Below are 7,632 nucleotides of genomic sequence, written 5' to 3'. Positions count from 1 at the left end.
GCTGACAGATCCTGTGCCCACCGTTCTCTTTCTCCCCCCCGGCTCCGGTGGCCTCCTCCTCCTCTGCCGCTGCTGATCTCCCCCCCATCTCTGGAGGTCTCTGCCGCCACCACCACTGATCTCCCCCCCAACTCTGGAACTCTCCACCACCGCCAATCTTCCCCCCAACTCTGGAGGTCTCCTCCGCTGCCACCGGCGATCTCCTCTCCCCTCCCCCCCACTCCTGCATCGAGGCCTGAGTGAGTTCCAACCGCCGGCCCGCCGCAGAGTTCCCAGAGCTTTCTCTGTGCATGTGCAGGGAACACTCTTACTTTTGGGGGGATTTAAATATCGCCCCTATATTTTTTCCAAGTTTTCAGATTTTTCTGCACACTTGGGGACTGCCCCAAGAGTGCAGGAAAATCTCCCTACCCCCCAAGTGCCCCCAATGTGTGGATTTAGATATCCGCACACTGGGGAAAACTTGGAAATTAGATATATAGATGAACATTTGTGATGCTTATGAAATCATCAGTGTACATTTCATGGGTGTACTATCTCTGGAACCAACTGAATACTTAGGTCTAAAGTACATAGATATACATACAGACCAAACCTGGGGGAGGTGAGGATGGCAGCAACTCTGCAGTTCTAGGTGTGTGTTCACTTCCAGAGCTGTTGGTGCAGTTTTACAGGGCTTTACAGGGCTCTTTGCAGTCCTACCCCTCCCTCCCTTCCACAATGCATTCATCCAATACAGCTCCCACATCAGATGACTTTCCCGTCTGCTCTTAAACTGACCCGTCTGTCACTCATGCTAACACTACACTTGACATTTCAAACTATATTTGTCAGACCAGTTTTGCCCAGAAAAGAAACAAAAAATCATTTGGATCAGTTTCCAGAGGTCATGATACATATGTGAATTTTGTTCTATTCATGGAAATCAAACGCATCTACCTACCATAAGCTAATAATGGGGAGAAATATGAGTAAATGGCTTTGTGTTGTCACAGAATATTTCGGTAGAGTCAGGGGAGTGTTTAAGGTTTTTGTTTTGGAGTTTTATTTTGGGGTTGTTGTGTGTGTGGGGGGGTGTTTGTGGGTTTTTTGTGTGTTGTGTTTTTTTTTTGCACTGCAAACTTAGAGCAGGCTGTTGCAATGTGGATCTTGGATGTAATCCTGATTCCAGGGTCCTCAAGGGCTTCAAGTTAATTTGAAACTTGGAGGGTTTGGAAAGTCAACTGACCAATATGGAAAATGCACTTATGAGGAGAGCAGTGTGTTTATTTAGCTGGTGCATTTAGGAGACAGCCGCAGACGTCAAAGGGAAAGCAAAATAATGAAGGCAGGGAGGGGGGATGTGCTCAACACGAAGGAGAAGGAAGGAGGGAAAGCAGGAAGAGTTTCTTTTTCAGACCAAACTAGACCCCAGGACCAGGGGCAGGCTAGGAGGAAAATACAGCCTTGGAAAAGGGACCCAAGTCCTTCGTCTGCCCCAGCCCCACTGCCTATCCCAGCCGTACCCCCTCAAAGGGAGGGAGGGAGGGAGGAAGAAAGGGCCAGATAGAACAAAGGAAGTCCCATAGCACCTGCACAGTGAGTTTCACTCTTTTTTGGCTGGGTGCCACCTTCTATATGCTGCACATGGTTTGGCCTTCCACAGTCTGTGCATGGCTCAGCCAGGCTGGACACTACCAAAGTGTGACCACCGTGGCTTTGCCAGGGCAGGTGGCACCCTTCCTGCCATCGGGCTAGCTCAGGCCAGGGAGGGCAGGTCATCAGCCTATCAGGAAGACTCCCGGGGGCCAAAATGGTCAATCCACACCTGACCAGACCTACTTGTCCAGCTGTGTTGGGCCAACACTGGACAAAAATCCATGCTGAATATATACTAAACCAAGGTGATTCAGACCAAAGTCCTTCTAATCTAGCATTGTTTCCATCAGCGGCCAGCCAGATACCTGTGGAAAGCTTACGGCATAGTAACGTTGCCACCTGGGCTGGAGAAAAATGTGGTGTCTCTTTTATAGATGCTTAATGGGCTGTTATTAATCAGATGATGTTATTTACCTCCATGCTATGAAAGTGGTCAGCCGCCCATTTTCACACATTCAGCCTCTATTAAAGGGGTAGTGTTCTCCACGCCTGTTGACAACCCTACAACCAAAGCATGAAGCTGAATGCCTACCTCTGATGTTTTCACTTGGCTTTCAGAGGTATACTGCCGCTGTACAGAGATGTTCCATTCAGCTATTAGTATCCATTAATACACTAAAATTCAATAAATTTCTTAATCTCTTTAAAAAAAGTCATCTTACCTCGTGACCTTCAGCATATCTCATGCCTGCGAATGGGAAAGTTCATTATCGGTGCAGCTAAACCCAAGCAAACTAAGGTTACCTCAGGCGATCCCGTAAACGGGGCTGTGATTTTAAAAAGCTGGGAATCTTGATCAGTGCCCTGCACAGCAACAGGTTCCTCATTGCATCATACACCCCAAAGCCCCTCATTTGCAATCACTTTGCTTTCAGGAGAGAAGGGTTGCTTAAAAAGCAATATGCAAAAACAAGTTAAGAATAAAATATTTCAATTAAGAAGGCTTACATTTTTCCTCATGCAGCACTTCTGGCATAAGGGATACTGATTTGCCAATCATGTTGTCAGGACAGAATATGAATGGAATATTCTCTGAGGATGAAGAATGACACAGAAGTCTAGATTGGTCAGTGAAGATTCTTTACCCATAGTCAGAGGTGGCCCAACACCTGCCGGTTTCTCTCACTTCCTGTTCACCCATGGCAACCAAGCAGCCAATTAATCAACAGACAGCTCAGTTGTTTGCAGCTTGTTTGTGTGTATTCACAGGAACAGGCTACTTGCAGGCATCAAAATCCAAGTCCCGGCTGGTGAGGGATCAGATGGGAGTCAGATGCCCATATTCTCCTGGGGAAATTTGGCTCTGTAATCAGCAAAGGTGTTTGTTTGTTTTTTTAATGGAAGAAGGAGAATCCCTGCTGGGTTCTTCTGATTTCCCATCCTGGAAACTTTGTGGTCTCCCAGACGTTGAAATGCAGCAGATTTAAGGATAGGAGTAATCAGAAGCCCAGCTGATTTTCCTTCTCTTCTCCCCACCCCAAGCTGTCAACTTGGGCTGCAGAGAAAAAAGAGGGAAAGGTGAGAGAGTGAAATGAGCTGTTTCCATAGTTCCCTTTGCAATGCAGACATTTAAACCACTGCTTCTCTCCTTGCCCAGCTTGGAAAGGAGGGAAGATTAAGCTCTTTCTCCTCTTCCTTTTGCAACTTCACTATGGCTACTTTGCTGAGGGGGAGGGTGGATAACTGATTCTCAGCTGATCCCCCATCAGCTGAGAGTAAACTTCTGACCAAGGGGGAGCTGCAAACTTAGTGTTCTGCACCTGTCCAGGTTGTTCTATGCAATCCAAACATATCCCTGATAGAATCACATTCTGACTGTGAGTATCAAACAAGATAAACTCATCTGATCAACAGTTTTGCTGAGAGATTTATAGCATACCCACCCATAATACACACCCAGCTTGTCTTACACCTGTAACAGGCCATACTTTTTAAAGAAGAAGAAGAGAAAAAGAGATTGGATTTATACCCCGCCCTTCGCTACCCAAAGGTGTCTCAGAGCGGCTTACAAACTCCTTTCCCTTCCCCTCTCCACAACAGACACCCTGTGAGGTAGGTTGGGCTGAGAGAGCTCTTGACAGAAACTGCTCTTTTTTCAAGAACAGCTCTTATCAGAACTACGGCTTGCCCAAGGTAATGCAGCCAGGTGCAAGTGGAGGAGTGGGGAATCAAATTAAAGTGGCATGCATGAATTTCTACAAATGTATATATATCAATTCTTTGCCTGGCTGAACATGAAAATCTGTACGAGGTTTTTTTGGTGTGTTTTTTTAATGCAAGAATGGGAAGAGACATCAAGAAAGAACTAAGCAGTGGGAAGAAGGAAAAATGACCAAGAAGGAACTGTTTTTTAAGCTGTGGTGGGAACTTTGAGAATGTGACTCCCGTGTGGTCAGACAAATGGGTTTCAGACATCACAAGACAAGTCTTGCTCCTACAGTAAGCAGTTCCTCTAACGCTTTCCCTGCAATTTGGAAATACTGACCTTTGTAGTGACTGTGGTCAGGAAATTAAGATTTTTTAGGGTTTTTTAGGATTTTTCCCAGCTGGCTAAAAGTCAGACGATGAGAGAAGTTGTTATCATGTGTCCAGATGCTCCAAAGGCAGTTAATGAAAAATGACTTCTCTCTTTAGTGAGTGCAACTTCGCATTGCTGAATTTCCACTGAACAGAAGACCATTCCATTTCCAAATAATTCCTCTTGTGCAAAGAAGATCAGAAGAAGTGTTGCAATGTGGAGGGTTTAGTTCAGCGACAGCCTCGGCCTTACATTTTTGACTGCTGTTGAAGGGCTCAACTCCAAACACATAAATTTGAATATTTTGTATTTTTTCTAGTGAAATGCATCTCAACCCCAGAACACATAAATCTGAATACTATTTTTTTACAGAAATGCCTTTCATTGGGCCAAGCTGTGCATACGTATGTGTGTAAAAAGCAGGGAAGGAAAGTTAGGAAGGACATTCCTGCCAGCTGTAACTTCTGAACTAAGCTTTTTGTTTTACCTGCCTCTTTCCAGGATAAAGCATGGACAGGGCCAGAGGCACAAACCCCTTGGGCCTATCGATTGTGCCCTGTGGCGGGGTCCCCCATCTTTTTGAGTCCATGGGCACATTTGGAATTACAGTGTGGGCGCAGCCACAAAATAGCTGCCAGAAAACGGCTGCTGCAGGAGGTAGAGCCTAGGGTTGCCAAGTCCATCTTCCACCCCCAGCGGGGGACTTTGGCTGCGTTCCTGGAGGGGGTGGGGCATCCCCAACGTGATGACGTCACGTTGGGGACATCCGCCGCCACCGCCCCCCCACTCACATGTGCGTCGGATCTCCAGAAATGGCAGTTTCCTGCCCTTAAAGGAGCCGGTGTTTCCCTTTTAAATGCAGGAGCTGGTGTTTCCCCTTTAAGAGCAGCCGTGTTTCCCTTTTAAGAGCACGAAGCTGGCACTCCAGGCTTGGGAGGAAACACGGGTTCCACACACTTAAAGGGAGAGAGAGGGGTGGGTGTGGGTGTTGGGGGTGGGGCTTCCCCTGTTGGCCATCTGGCCAGCAGGCGGGTAGAACCCCCCCAAAAAAATGGGGGACCCCTGGCAAACCGGGGGGTTTAGCAACCCTAGTAGAGCCAGTCACAAAATGATTGCTGCAGTCACACAGTGAAGATCCTTCTGCTAAAGCTCTTTTATTGGCCAATAACATTTGCAACAAGTATTGACATTTAGACTTGCTTATACCTTCAATATTCATTTGGCAGATTCGGATGCAGTTTCCCATACTTCTGGTCAAGTAGTCCTAAGAAGGACTATTTGATTGGTTGATTGTTTCCGTGTGTGTCGTCTAGCCAGGATATACTAGGATTGTCTGGCAGCCGGAAGTTCTAGCTTTTTAGCGTTATCCATGTGTACCTCAAGGCGGCGATCAGTGGATTTATTAATTCCACTCCGATTGATTAGCTACCCACATTTTGCCACATCGCTCCCCCACATCTCCGAAGACAAGATGCTCTTCTTCGTGAATATAGAAAGATAATTGAAAACAGAGAGTTGCCCATCCACAAAGATATGGCTGACATGGACCTATCAAGACTAAGATCCCAACACCCAGCAATAAGATCTGTTCAAATCCTGCAATCCCAAAATTTCGATCTAGAGAATGAATGGTTGTGAAAATGGATGCAATCAGTTCCACCTGATGTCCATAACCTGATAAACACCAACGAGAGGCCTGCAGGATTTGAATTGCCACTTGTTATGGAAGATGGCTAATAGAATACGAACAGTCGTTGGCAGTTGTGCAGACCTGTTGTTTAAACACCAGGACCTTAATACAGTTGTTTTGCAGCCCGCCAAACTATTTTCCATCTGTCACAGGAATGTGAGTTTTGTGCTTTCCAGGGAGATGTGATGGAGCTCTTTGAACTCTCCCAAACTGTGACTGAGTGGATTGTAAATTTTGATTTTAGTATTTAGGGGGACTGCCCAATCAGTCTGCATGTCCGTTGTATCAACTTGGTTATGTATTTTATATTATTATACGCTTCCTGTATATAACTTTGCCATACGACAAATAAATAATAATGATCCTTGTGCTGTGGTGGTAGCTGCTACCATAGCAACATTTTAAAAAATCTGCACAGCCAATCAAATCTCCAACAGCCCAGGCAAGGTGGATCTCGTCAGATCTTGGATGCTAAGCAGAGTCAACTCTGGCAAGTACTTGGATGGGAGACCTCCTTGAAATACCAGAGGCAGGAGGCGGAGGCAGGCTTTATTCAGCCACCTCTCTAAATATCCTCCAGACCCCCAGTAGGGGTCAGTCACCAGAGGTCACCATGACTTCCAGGTGCACACACACACTCACACGCATACACACATGCACATATTTTAAAAAATAAAAAAATCCAAAAAAATCTCCAACAGCCGATAAGAAGCCTTGCTGGCCAACAGCCCTACCTGGCCCTGCCCACTTCCTAAAAACACTTGGTGGGTGCCAGCAAAGGTGTCAGCAGGTGCCATGGTGCCCAGACCCCCCCCCCCATAGCCTTGGACAAGTTGGCTCGCTGGATTCAGGACCAGCTCAAAATATAGCCTGATATGTAGTAGTTAACAGTCAGTGTGGTGTTGTGGTTAAGGTGTCAGAATAGGATCTGGGAAACCCAGGTTCAAATTCCCACTCTGCCATGGAAGCTCACTAGGTGACCTTGGGCCAGTCACATACTCTCAACCTAACCTACCTCACAAGGTTGTTGTGAGGATAAAATGGAAGCAAGGAGAATGATGTATGCTGCTTTGGGTCCCCATTATGGAGAAAGGGAGTAAATAAATAATTTATGCTTTTTGTTTGGCTGCTTTAAATAGCGTTCAATTTAAATTAACTTTTTCTACTGTTGTATGAAACGTTTGATCCCTTTGGGGAGAAAAGCGGTGAATAAATACTGAAGCAAAGTGTGTGGCAGTCATTCCAAGGCATGGGGGAAAGTAAAATGGCACACTCAGCTGGAGTAGAAGATAACCCTACCCACTATTGCGACTTTCTGTGTCTCAGAGCGCCAAACGTTTACCAAACCAGAATCAGTCTATAGAGACCTTCGCCAGAGTTCTCTTTCTTGATCATTCTCTATAGAGTGTGATAGGAGAATCGCCTAAACCCTTGCTGTTGCCTGGGGGGTGGATGGCAGCTGGGAGCACTGGTGGGCTGGGTGCATTTGGGGTGGTAGGCACTGGGACAACAGCATCATGCAATGCTGTGATGTCACCCAGAAATGGCACTACAGCACCGTGTGACATCATTCCCCTTCCAGTTTTGCTTTCACCACTCCAGTGAATGAAGGCAGCAGCTAGAGCAGAACAGACACCAGGTTGCACTCTGCAGTGGGCAACCTGGTAAATCTAATGGCAGCCGTGGGCACCTCAGAGACTGAGAGACCGCATCAGCTTTGCAATGGTACCGCCAAGCCTTGAAGGTGGGCTTGATAGGGCCAGCCCAGCTTAGTGTCTTCAGTGTG

This window comes from Gekko japonicus, unplaced genomic scaffold, assembly GCF_001447785.1.
Source record: "Gekko japonicus isolate JY-2015 unplaced genomic scaffold, Gekko_japonicus_V1.1 scaffold2014, whole genome shotgun sequence".
Classification (NCBI taxonomy): Eukaryota; Metazoa; Chordata; class Lepidosauria; order Squamata; family Gekkonidae; genus Gekko; species Gekko japonicus.
Note: the sequence above shows the minus strand (reverse complement) of the source record.